Raw genomic sequence first — 12,552 nt, 5'->3', positions numbered from 1 at the left:
GGGGAGGGCAGAGGCCAGTGCTGGGATTGCTGGTGGCAGGGGCTGGTGTGGGACACTTGCCCTGGGCACCTTCCCAGGCTGTGCCCGGAACAAAGGCACAGCCCAGGCCCTGCTCTGCTGCTCCCTCAGGTCCATCCCAGGAGCTCTGGCAGTGCCAGGACACTGCTGCCTGCCCCCCCTGCACACTCCCCCCTGCCCCTGGGCACTGGGGTTTGCTTTGCCAGGGCATTCCTGGGGCACATTCCTGACAGCAGCTCTGGAGGAGAGCGAAGCCTTCCTGCCCTGCCCCCAGGAGATGCCCTTTGCTGATGGAGCTGCTGTGCTGGAGCCCGGCTGTGTCCCAGCAGTGCCCGTGGCCTGTCCCTGCCTGTGCTCACAGCACGGACACGCAGCAGGACAGTGACCGAGCTGCCCGAGCACTCCGGCCTTGCACCCTCAGAAGGGCTGGGAAAGGGAGTGTGGAGCTGGGAAGAGCAGAGGTGGGAAGAGGCTGGGCCATTGTCCCTGGCCGTGCTGCTGTGCTGGGAGTCTCTTCCCTCCAGCTCTGCCCACAGGCACTGCCCCTGCAGAGCCAGAGAAGGGCTGAGGAACAAACCTTGGACACAAAGGTCAGGACAGCCCCTTGTTTTGATTCAAATGCACAGGGAAAAAGCCTCCTGAAAGTCTTTGTGTTTCAAAAGAAAGGTAGATGTTCATGCAGAAATGCAAGGAGTAGTACTACAGTACTTTATAAAAAGCAGAATAACACCAGAAAAAGAATAAGAAAAAGCACCAATGAAAATATGGACAAAGAGGAAAAAGAGGCCAAGATTGTAAAGAGTTACATTCTGAAGGTTCTGGAGCAGAAAAGAGAGAGTTTATTGCTTCTGAGAAGCATCCCAGTCATCATTTTCCTCGCATGGCAGAAGGAAATAGAAAGATTTTAACTTGTGAAAAGTATCCAGTCCTCACTTTCCTCAGGGCATCCCTGAGCTCCTGGTTCCTCAGGCTGTAGATGAGGGGGTTCAGGGCTGGAGGCACCACCGAGTACAGAACTGACAGGGCCACATCCAGGGATGGGAGGAGATGGAGGGGGGCTTCAGGTGGGCAAACATAACAGTGCTGAGGAACAGAGAGAGCATGGCCAGGTGAGGGAGGCACGTGGAAAAGGCTTTGTGCCGGCCCTGCTCAGAGGGGATCCTCAGCACGGCCCTGAAGATCTGCACATAGGAGAAAACAATGAACACAAAACAGCCAAACACCAAACAGGCACTGACAGTGATGAGCCCAAGTTCCCTGAGGTGGCAGTGTGAGCAGGAGAGCTTGAGGATGTGTGGGATTTCACAGAAGAACTGGCCCAGGGCATTGCCCTGGCCCAGGGGCAGGGAAAATGTATTGGCCATGTGCAGGAGAGCGTAGAGAAAGGCACTGGCCCAGGCAGCTGCTGCCATGTGGGCACAAGCTCTGCTGCCCAGGAGGGTCCCGTAGTGCAGGGCTTTGCAGATGGACACGTAGCGCTCGTAGCACATGATGGTGAGGAGGAAATCCTCTGCTGAGAGGAAGAAGAGAAAGAAAAACACGTGAGCAGCACATGCTGAGTAGGAGATGTGGCTGGTGCCCCAGAGGGAATTGTGCATGGCCTTGGGGACAGTGGTGCAGATGGAGCCCAGGTCGGTGAGGGCCAGGCTGAGCAGGAAGAAGAACATGGGGCTGTGCAGGTGCTGGCCGCAGGCTCCGGCGCTGATGATGAGGCCGCTGCCCAGGAGGGCAGCCAGGGAGATGCCCAGGAAGAGGCAGAAGTGCAGGAGCTGCAGCTGCCGCGTGTCTGCCAATGCCAGCAGGAGGAAGGGGCTGATGGAGCTGCTGTTGCACATTTTGAGCCTCTGGCCATGGAGTGCTGTTGAAGGACGAGACAGTGAGGAGTCAGGGGAGACTTTGCTGAGCAATGTCCAAGCCCTTTCTCCTGGCCCTGCCCCCCAGTTTTCCTTTTCTCAGAGCCCTTCCCTCAGCCCCGTGCCTGGAGCTCTGCTGGGATCTGGCCCCATTGCTGTGACGAGCAGGGGCTGTGCCCATGGACAGCGAGGAGTCAGCTCTGCTCTGCTTCAGCGGGGACATGGGAATGGGGACAGGGGCCGGTCCTGGGGCTGGACTCCATCAGCCCAAAGTGCTCCTGAGGCAGAGGAGCTGGGCAGCATCTCCTGTGCCAGGGCTAAGGAACGGTGACGGCCAAAGGCACTTTGAGAGGGTTTCCTGCCGTGCCCAGGGAGAGCAGAGAGCTGTGCAAGGCAAGAGCATTGGCTGTAACTCAGAGAAGGGTGAGGGAAGCTGCTCTGTCGCTCCATCTGTCCCCAGCTGCCCCTCCTGAGATCGAGGGCAGTCACTGTGTTCCCCTGAAAATCAGCCTGGCACAGCTGAGAGCAGAGGGACCCACAGCCGAGCAAAGTGGCTCAGCCTTTCTCAGAGTCTCAGCCCCACTGCTGGCCAAGGACACTCCCGGCCCCAGTGTCCCCTGGAAGGCAGCTCACAGCTGGGATGGCATCCCGAGGGCACAGCGAGGGTCCTGTCCATGGCCCTGCTGGAGGAGAGCCGGCTCATTGCCAGCCTCCCAGCCCGGCGTGCCCAGAGCTCCCGGGGCACAGGGAGCTGGGACACCCCATTGCTGTGCTCAGCCTGCACAGGAGGAGCCCCAGGGCTGGGCCTGAGCCTGCAGCTGGAGCTGCCATTCCCAGAGAGCCCCTGAGCAGCGCCAGGAGCAGCTGAGCAGGGCAACGAGAGAGAGCCGGGCCCTGAGGAAAAGCCTTTCCCTGCGCAGCGCTGCCCAGCCCCTCCCGGGCAGCACCAGGGCAGGACAGTCGCCCTCAGGCCCCGGGCAGCAGGAACGGGCCCGCGGCCGCAGAGATGCCCTTCATCTCTGGTGCTGCTCTGCCGGCCCAGGAGGGCACCGAGGGCCCCGAGCCCCCGGGCTGAGGGCCCCGAGCCCCCGGGCTGAGGGCTGTGCTGGCTGCGAGGGGACACCGGGGCTGCGCTGCTCAGCGCGGTGTCTGCACTGCAGGGCAGGCCCGGCAGCTGCCACAGCTCCCCTCAGCAGGGCTGCCCTCAGCGCTGCCTCCCTCCCTCCCTGCCCACGGCTCTGCTGCTGGAGCTGTCCCAGCCGGGAGCTGCTCCTGCGGCCCGGGCTCCGTCCCTGCCGCTGCTGCCGGAGCCCAGCCCAGCCCCTGGGCCAGCCCTGCCCGGCAGCCGCTCGGGGCTGCGGGGATTAAAGAGCAGCTCCCCCGGGCCTGGGCACCATGGAAAGGTGATGCTGGCTGGATCTGGAGGCCGCGGAGGTGCAGGCACTTGCTGAGGCTCCCAGGAATCCTCAGTGGGATGGTTTAAGAGCCTCAGCCCCTGCTCCACCTGCACAGCTGAGTTTCCATTCCCACCAAGCTGAGCCTGGGAAAAGTGGGAGCACAAACTGAGGAAAGCAGAGACTCAAGCAGGAATCTCCTGCCCTGAATGTGCTCATGAAAATCCCCTCAGGAATGAGCTGGGCATGAGCTGGAGCTCTGAGCAGCCCTGGCCCCCACAGCAGCCTCTCCACAGCAGCAGGACCTGCCCTGCAGGAGTCACTCCTTGCAGCCACAGCTCCCCTGCACCGCCCATGGGGAGCTGCCAGGCAGGCTGAGAGCTGCCCCTGGCAGGTGGCAGATGCCCTGGCCTGGCAAAGAGCCCTCAGGGCTGCAGGAGCTGCTCTGCAGGACAGCCCTGGGCACCCCTGGCTGCTGCCCACCTTCACAGCCTGCAGCCGGCCCTGGCAGCAGGAGCCATCCTGCCCTGTCCCTCTGACGGTGCCCAGGGCAGCCCCGCTCTGCAGCACATCCTCCCCCAAGGCAGGAACGGCAGCAGAGCCATCCTCACAGCCATGGCAGCCGTGCCATGGGCCAGCTCTAGAGGATCCCTGCAGCCAGAGACTCACTGTGTCCCACGCTGGGAAGGTTTCTCCAGGAATGAGTTCAGAGCTGCCCTCCCAGCTGCTTTAGCCAGCTCTCTGCTCACTCCTCCCAGGTACCTGCAGGCAGTGCCCTCAGCCCTGCTGGGCTGGCAGAGGAGCTGCTCCTCAGCAGAGCTGCCTCTTTGAAGCTCTCCTTGGTTGCCAGGAGCTTGAGAGTTCCCTCTGTGCCAGGAGCCCAGCCCAGCTCAGCAGCACAGCAGCAGCACAAGGATTTTAATGACCCTCTCGGGGCTTTGGTGTTGTTCACATCAGACTCAGTCCCTCAGAGTGTCTTCAAAAAACTTCCCAAGAACTCAAAGTCAGATTCAAAGTCCAAAGTTTCTTTAACTTTTAATGGGTCCCAGTGAGGGACACGACTCATGTGAAAGTGTCCCCAGGTTCCAGTGAGAGCAGAACTCTGGAGGCAGTGATGGCAGGGGGGGACAAGCAAGGGAAAGGTGTCTCTGGTGCTGAGCAAAGCTGGCTGTGTTCCATGAGTGCAAAGGGCCAAGGCCTGAGCCCCAGCCCCTGGCAAGGCAGATCCTGTCCCTCCCTCAGTGCTCAGGGCTCTTGCCGGGGCACTGGGATGTGGGGATGGGCAGTGCCCAGGGCAGCACCATGGGGCGGCCCCTGCCAGGCTGCTGGGCAGGGACAAGGAGGCCCTGAGGCCCCAGGGCTGCAGGGGTCACTTGTCCCCTCCTGGCCTCAGGGCCAGGGCCAGCAGCCGTGGCCAAAGGGCTGCACAAGTTGGCTCTGTCAGGGCCTTGCAGCTGCTGCCCATCCCTCTGCCCTCTGCAGCCCAGGCTGTCCCACGGTGTCCCTGCCCTGCGCCTCTGTCCCTGCAGGCTGTCCTCATCCCCCCGGCTGCCCCACCTGGCTGGCCCCTTCCTTTGCTGGCAGCTCTGCGTCCTGCCTGCCTCTGCCTGGGCACACAAAGCCTTGGGCTGCTCCGGACTCCTTCTGGGGGACGTGTTGCACCCCAGCCCTGCCTGGGAGGGAAATTCCTTTCTCCTGGTGTCCACTCTGGGCCTCCCCAGCTGCCCTGTCACAAAGGCCCCTCAGTTCTTTGGGGCCAGCAGTGCCACAGTGGCCCCTTGGTTCCATGGAACGCCACAGGGTCACAATGGTCCCCTTGGTGCCACCAGCCCTGCAGGGTCACAACGGCCCCTGGGTTCCACGAGGCCACGCAGGGTCACAGTGGTCTCCAGAGGAAGGGCAGCACCGAGCCCCAGGGTTTCAGGGGCAGATGAGACACAGCCACCAGAGGCCAAGGCCAGCCACATCTGTCTGTCCTGGCAGGTTTGTCTGGGAGCAGCCCTTGGATATTGGGAATTTGGGAGGTGGAATCCCAATTTTGGCCATGGGCACCTTGTTGAGAAGGATGGGTTTATTCCACATGAAAGAAAAGCACAAAGTCCAAGAGTTTGGAAAGAAGATGAGAGGTGGCCACCATGGGCGAGGGCAGCCAGACCTGTCTCTCATGGCAGCTTTTGTCTGGGAGCAATCCTTGGATAGACAGAATTTGGGAGGTAGAATCTCAGTTTTGGCCATGGGAGCCTGGATGGGAAGGATGGTTCTCTTCTTTAGGAAGGAAAGCACGGAGCCCCAGGAGCCCCAGGGCTCCTGAGGCAGCCCCTGCTGCCCCGGGAGGGAATTTGGGGAGGGGGCAGAGGGGGTGCGCAGCCCCCGCCGGGGGATGACCCCGGCCCAGCGCCCTTCGTTCAGCACCGAGCTGGGCTTGGGGCCGCAGGAGGAAGAGGCCGATGGGAAGCAGATCCTGCAGGGGGGACAGGGCTTGGGCTCAGGGCAAGGTCCTGCCCTGCACACCTGGCTCAGGTGTGAGCCTGCCCCGGGAAGGGAGCGGGACATTGCCATCCCCACGGATCAGGGCTGGGAGCAGCGCTGGGAGCACGGACATGGAAATCCTGGGAGCCACTGGGACCGCCCTGGGGGGTGAATGATCCCCCCCAGCACCTTTCCAGGCCGCCCTGCGAGCTGAGAAATGCTCGCTGGGCCTCGGCCTTGGCCAAGAGCCCCCGGGCTCAGCTGCTCTGAGCTCAGGCGCTGCCGGCTCCCGCAGCCCGCCCAGGGCCGCCCTGCCCGTGCCGGGGCTGTGCTGGAATTCTCTGCTGCTGCTGGGCCACTCGGGGGCTCTGGCCCAGCAGGAAAGGTGACCCTGAGCCAGGAGCTTTCCTTGGCCGCAGCAAAGCCTCGGCACGGAAAGACCTTCCCAGCGCTGGGCCCTGGGCCGGGAGGGATTGTGCCACCAGAGCTGTCCCTCCATTTCTTCTGCCAGGCAGCTTTAGCACAGGAGAAGTGGAGAAGCCAGAGCTGCCTCTCAGCTTTCCGCAGTCCTGCAGAGGAATCCTGTGTGGGAAGCAGCCTGGGAACAGGGTTGAGGTGCCAGGGCAGGGGAATTGAGAGCCCTTTCCTCCGCCGTGGGCCCAGGCTCTGGCCCTTGCCCTTTGCAATGGCCCTGCAGCTGCCAGAGGGGCCTTTTTGGCTCAGCTGAGAGCAGTCCTGCTGCAAGGCTGTCCTCGAGCTGCTTGGGCTGCACATGTGCCCAGGGAATGCTCATTGCTTGCAGTCTCAGGCGCTGTGGGTGTGCAGGTGTAACTACTGCAGGAGGGAACAGCTCTGCTGGGGGCAGTTCTCTTTTTCTTGGTGGTTTTTCTGTTGAAGGAACGTTCCCTGCCAGCTGTGGGCAGAGCTCTGTAGCTGTATGTGCCACTTGTGTGTGGCACTGTGGCTCAGGAGGTGGCCAAGGGGAGCTTGGCCGAGGTGTGGGCAGAGGAATGGCCATCAGGCCAGGCTGGGGGGTCAGCGGCCGGTCAGTTGCGTTGCGTGGCCGCGGCTCTGGAGGCTTGTGTGGGAGCGTGTGCAGGGCTGGAAGGCTGGGGCTGCCGCCGCTGTGTCCCAGAGCCGGGAAGGCCGGGGCTGGCCCGGCCCTGGCCCAGCCCCGCCAGCTCTGGCAGCTGCCGGCGGGGACACAAAGGGCAGCTCCGAGCTGCGGCCGCTGCGCTGCGGCCGCACAAAGGCAGCGCCCGCAGAGCTCCAGGGCAAGGTCCTGGCCCTGGCTCGGGGCTGGGCCGGGGCCAGCGGCAGAAAATCAACTTGCAGCTTGGGCCCCGCAGCAGGGAGGAGCAGCAATTGCTGGCTGAGAGAGACTCTTGCCAAGGGCCTGCGGGGCCGGGCCCCAGGGAACAGCTTCCCGCTGCCCGAGGGCAGGCTGAGATGGGATGTGGGGCAGCAATGGTTCCCTGGCAGGGCGCTCAGGGCCTGGCCCAGGCTGGCCCCAGAAGCTGCGGCTGCCCCCGCATCCCTGCAAGTGTCCCAGGCCGGCTCGGCCATTGGGGCTTCCTGCCCAGGAGGGCTGGGCTGGGCTGGGGCTGCTGAGGGCGGGATGGGCTCTGCCTGAGACAGCTGAAGGCTGCGCATGATGAGGCCGGGGGGACCCCGTTCCTCAGTGGGTTCTGGGGTGTCCCACATTCCTGAAGGGATCTCAGGGTATGTCCCATTCCTGAGGCAATTTTGGGGTCCCCCCAATGCTTCGGGAGAGGTTCTGAGAGGGGGTCTCTGGTGCTTGGAAGGGGGACCTATTGTCAGGGATGTGGGGAGCCCATTTTGGGAAGGATGCTGCTGTTTGTGGCAATGTTGAGAGGTTCTGAATGGGCTGTGGGGCCCTGGCTCTCATTTTGGGACTTGAGGTGAGCCCATGGGCACAGCAAGGCCTGAGGAGAGGTTCCAAGCTCCCATTTGGGATGGAGGGATTGAGCGGGTGCCTGCAATCAACTCAATGCCAGCCCCAATGTGTCGATGGCAGCCCCAAATGGCTCGATCCGTCAGCCCCAAGGCCCGGCTGTGGGAATTCAGGAAGCACAGAAGGGGAATTGGTGTCCAGGAGGGGTGGGATGGGATGGGATGGGATGGGATGGGATGGGATGGGATGGGGTGGGATGGGGATGGGATGGGATGGGATGGGATGGGATGGGATGGGATGGGATGGGATGGGATGGGTTGGGATGGGGGTGGCATTGTGGGGGTGGGATGAAGTTTGGGATTGATGGGGTGGTTTGGGCACTTGGAGTGGGGCATTTCAGGAAGGGAAAGAAGGAGCTGCTTTTGGGGAGGCTCCTGCTGCTTTTTGACAATTTTGGGGCCTCTAGGTGGCTTCTGGGAGGTTGCAGTGAATTTGGGGAAGGTGCCAAAACCCCCTGCAATTTGGGGGGCTGAGGTGAAGTCCCCACATTTTGGGAGGGTGAGGGGATCCCAATTGGGAGGGGGTCCTGCTGCTTTGCACCCCTTAATTGGGGTGAGAATTGGGCAAGGAAGGAAGGAAGGAAGGAACAAGGAAAGGAAGGAAGAAAAGAAAAATAGAAGAAAGAAAAAAAGAAAGAAGGAAAGAGAGCAACAAGAAATAATAAAAAAGAAAAAAAAAGAAAAAAATTAAAAATGAAGGAAGGAAGCAAGAAAGATATAATAAAAATGAATAAAAAGAAAAGAAGAAAGGAAGAAGATCAAAAGACATATAAAAAAGGAAATGAAAGTGATTAAAAAAGAAAAGAATTAGAAAGAAAGCAAGACTAAATAACATGAAACCAACAAGGAAAAATTATTTAAAAAGAAAAGAAAAATCATTAAAAAAATGAAGCAAGGAAGCAAAAAGATAATAAAAATGAAAGAAAGGAAGAAAAGAGGAAAGAAAGAAAGTGAAAGAAAAGAAAAATTAACAAGAAAATGAAAAAAGTGAAGAAATTAGAAAAGAAGAAAGAAACAAAGAAATAAACAAAGAAAGCAAGAGTACATAACATGAAACCAACAGAAAAATAAAAGGAAAAGAAAAAAAAAGAAGAAAGAAAGAAGCAAGGAAGAAAGAAAAAAAGAACAGAAAGACACAAGAAAAAAACAAAAGAAGAACAGAAAGAAAGCCAAAAGAGAATGAAGGAAAACACAAAGCAACAAAAAAAATTTAAAAGAAAGAAAAAAAGATAAAAGAGTGAAGTATGAAGAAAGCAAGCTAAAAGAAATCAACACGAAAATTTAAAAAGCAAAGGAAAGTAAAAGAAAAAGGAAAGACTCAATAATGTGAGACCAAGAAGAAAAATGAAAAAATAAAATGAAGAAAGCAGCAAGAAACAATTAAAGAACCAAGAGAAATATTGAAAAATGAAGAAATAAAGAAAAAAGCAAGAAGGTAATAAAAATGAAAGAAGGAAAGGAAGAAAAAAAAGAAAGACTGAAAACATGAAACCAACAAGAAAATAAATGTTAAGAAAAGTCAAAAAAAGAAGAAAGAAAGAAACAAGGAAGAAAGAAAATGACAGAAAGAAAGACATGAGAAAAAATAAAAGAACAAGAGAACCAAAGAAAGCAGAAAAAGAAAGAAAGATGAAAACCAGAAAGCAACAAAGACAAGAAAAAGAAAAAAGGTAAAAAAATGAAGGAAAGAAAAAAGAAGGAAAGAAAACGAAAAGAAATCAACCAGAAAATTTAAAAAGTGAAGAAAAAGAGAAGAAGAAAGAAAGACTAAGTAATGTGAAACAAAAAAACTTTAAAAAAAAAAGAGGAAAGAACCAAAAAAGAAGGAGAAAAGAAAAAAAAGAAAGACACAAGAAAAAATAAAAGAAAGAAGAAAGAAAGAAAGAAGAAAGCAACGAAAAAATAGGAAAAAGAAAGAAAAAAGATGAAAGAATGAAGAAAGAAAGCAAGCTAAAAGAAATCCAGGAGAAAATGAAACCCTTGTGCCACTGCGGGACCTTGTGCAGCCAAGGAGAGCATTGTGAGAGTGCGGGGCCATGGAACCAAGGGACCATTGGGACCTTGTGGGGCCTCCTGGACTCAAGGGACCATTGCCACACTGTGGGGCCTCATGGAATGAAGGGTCCATGGTGCCACTGCAGAGCCAAGGACACCGTGGTTACACTGCGGGGCCATGGAACCAAGGCACCATTGGGACACCCCGTGGCCTCATCCTCTGGAATTCCAACACATCTGAGGGATGGCAGCACCTGCAGGCAGCACGGAAGGATTCTGGGGAGAGCCTTTGATCCCTGCTCCAAAGGACATCAGAGAAAGAGCCCTGCTCAGATCAAGGCACCTTTTCCTTTTCCTTTTCCTTTTCCTTTTCCTTTTCCTTTTCCTTTTCCTTTTCCTTTTCCTTTTCCTTTTCCTTTCCCTTTCCCTTTCCCTTTCCCTTTCCCTTTCCCTTTTCCTTTCCCTTTCGCTTTCCCTTTCCCTTTTCCTTTTCCTTTCCCTTTTCCTTTTCCTTTTCCTTTCCTGGTGTAAACTGTTGACCTGCCTGTAAGGTGCAGCAAAAGCTTTGCACGGTTTGGTTCAAGGTGCCCAAGGTTGGAAGAGGGAAGTGTTCAAGTCCCTTCTAAGAGAAGGCTTGGAGTCTTTGTGCCATGACTGCCTGGGATGCATGGAACAAGTGTGTTCTGGCAGACTCTGGGACCTCGAGAGCAATCCCATGCAGGAGCCAGCACTGGCCCTGCACCCTGGTGGGAGCAGCGTGGTGCGGATGGGAAACGGGCAGCTGGGTGTGCAGTGGCAACCTCGAGCCAGGTCCTAGAAGGCCAGGCTTTAGCTTTGAACAGAGCAGCACAAAAAGAATGAATGACCTTGCCTAGAAATCCCTGAAGGACAAAGGGTGACCATATGGACTGATTTGAACTCTGGGTTTGCAATAATACACGCCCAGGGAGCCACATGGAAGGAAAGGGCACAGAGGTCTCCAGTGAGTACAAAAAGAAATCAGTCACCTACTGCAGAGTGTGCCAAAGCCAAAAGAAGTGGCCCTGGTGCCCTTGTAAAGCCCATGGGTTTGGAGACTCCCCAGGTAATCCAGGGAATCCATTGGCTGACCAAGCAGCTCAAGAGGGGGCTGCAAAAGCTCTCCTTGCACTAATACCTAGCAAAAACTGGAATGTTCTGCAACAACAACCAGATTCCAGTGATCAGGACAGGCAGTCAGCCCCAGCAGCAGCAGCAGCTACGGAAAATCCCAGCAGGTGATTGGTAACCCCGTGTGGGCAGGTAATTGTAGCTCCACAATTAATGTAGAACGGAACTAAAACATCAGGAACCACATGAGGAAATGGAGAATCTGGTGGCCAGTTTACAAAGGCATCTAGTAAGCACCAAAATGGCAAAAAATGATAGATCAGTTGTTGAGAAAGATGGGATTGGTTTTGAAGGAAGAAGGCTGCCTGCAGGGCTCGTTAAATGGGAATCACCAGGTGATTTTGGCCAACTGATTTTGCAGAAGTGCCCAGGCAGAAGGGGACTGACACATTTTGGCATTTGGTGGATCCTTTTTCTGGATGGCCAGAAGCTTTCCCATGTGGCACCAACAAGCCAAGGGAAGGCTCAGAAGTTTTGCTGAAATGAATATTTAATAGCACTGGGCCTAACTCTTGTAAGCCTTAAAAGGTGCATGGTTCTCAACAGATCATTGGGGCTGGACTCGCCTGTACATCCTTTCCAACCAGGAGATGCGGTGTGCATCAGAACCTGGAATTTTGGAACAATCCAGCCAAAGTGGAAGGGACCATCTCAAGTCCTCCTGGTAACCTACCCTGCACTCAAGGTAGAAGGAATCCAACTCGGGCTTCATCACATGTGGGTAAAACCAGCGAGCACACATTAAACACAGCAGAAACAAGACTGACTGACACCGTGGGGTTTGGGGTTTTACATAAATCCTATTGTTTTAGGTATTGAATATGATTTTCTAAGGGGATACTATTTATTGGATCTGGATAAAGATGATCAATAATTGTGTATCTATAATAATAATAGAAACAATGTTCCTGACTTCTGGGAAGGGAAATGCGGTTTTCAAAGTCAGTTCAAGGTGTTGGCAGATGACAGAATGTAACCCCTGTAACAGCTTGTTTGCCAACACCAACCTCTGCAGAAAATCCAGTGCCATGGGGAGCTTCAGTCAACAATTTGACAAAAATCTGGGAACACGTGTGGGAAGGAAATAGCACCCAGGGCACCTGGACAGGGATGGAAGGAGAATATTCCTTACCATGGACACATCAGAACAATAATGCTGAGAATTGTAACATTCCAAAGCGGATCTGGAAATTACATCAGGAAATATTGATCAGCTGACAGATTGCACTGATACCCCCTGGGGCTGTCAAATTCCAGCAGTATGGAATGGCCCTCAGACAGGACACTGGGAATGTTTCCAGCCAGTTCAGGGGTGTCTGGGCTGGGCAGGGAGCCCAGGCCTCCCACAGGACCCCTTAGAGGTGGGTATAAAATATCCAGATTTAACAAGGTCAAGGCCAAAGGATCTGAGGACCAAGGAAAAGTGGGATTGCCCTGGGACAGACACTTGAGCTGTTTGGAATGCTGAGGTCCAGCGGCTCCTGGCTGTGGCCCAGGCTCTGAGGCTGGGCTGTGTTTGTAGAAATGATTCTGCCTTTCTCAGGGACACGTGGGCTGAGCCAACAAACAAGGAGCCTTGGAGAGGCACAGAGTGTCAGCAGGACACGGTCAGATCCTTAGGAGCCCCAGGATGGGTGGGAAGGGATGGAATTTGGAGCACACGTTTGCCCTGGGAGAATCAGGAGCACCACGGACACTGG

General features: G+C 55.6%; 1 pseudogene across 1 annotated transcript; it reads right to left on the bottom strand.

Annotated features, from left to right (window-relative positions):
* Positions 1 to 885: 885 nt before the first annotated feature.
* Positions 886 to 1,853, bottom strand: LOC309585570 (olfactory receptor 14J1-like; annotated as a pseudogene). The gene has a single exon. The product of its transcript is annotated as an olfactory receptor 14J1-like (transcript).
* Positions 1,854 to 12,552: the final 10,699 nt, after the last annotated feature.

This window comes from Coloeus monedula, assembly GCF_965178545.1.
Source record: "Coloeus monedula genome assembly, contig: HAP1_SCAFFOLD_73, whole genome shotgun sequence".
NCBI lineage: Eukaryota > Metazoa > Chordata > Aves > Passeriformes > Corvidae > Coloeus > Coloeus monedula.
Note: the sequence above shows the minus strand (reverse complement) of the source record. Positions and strands in the feature narration are given on the sequence as shown.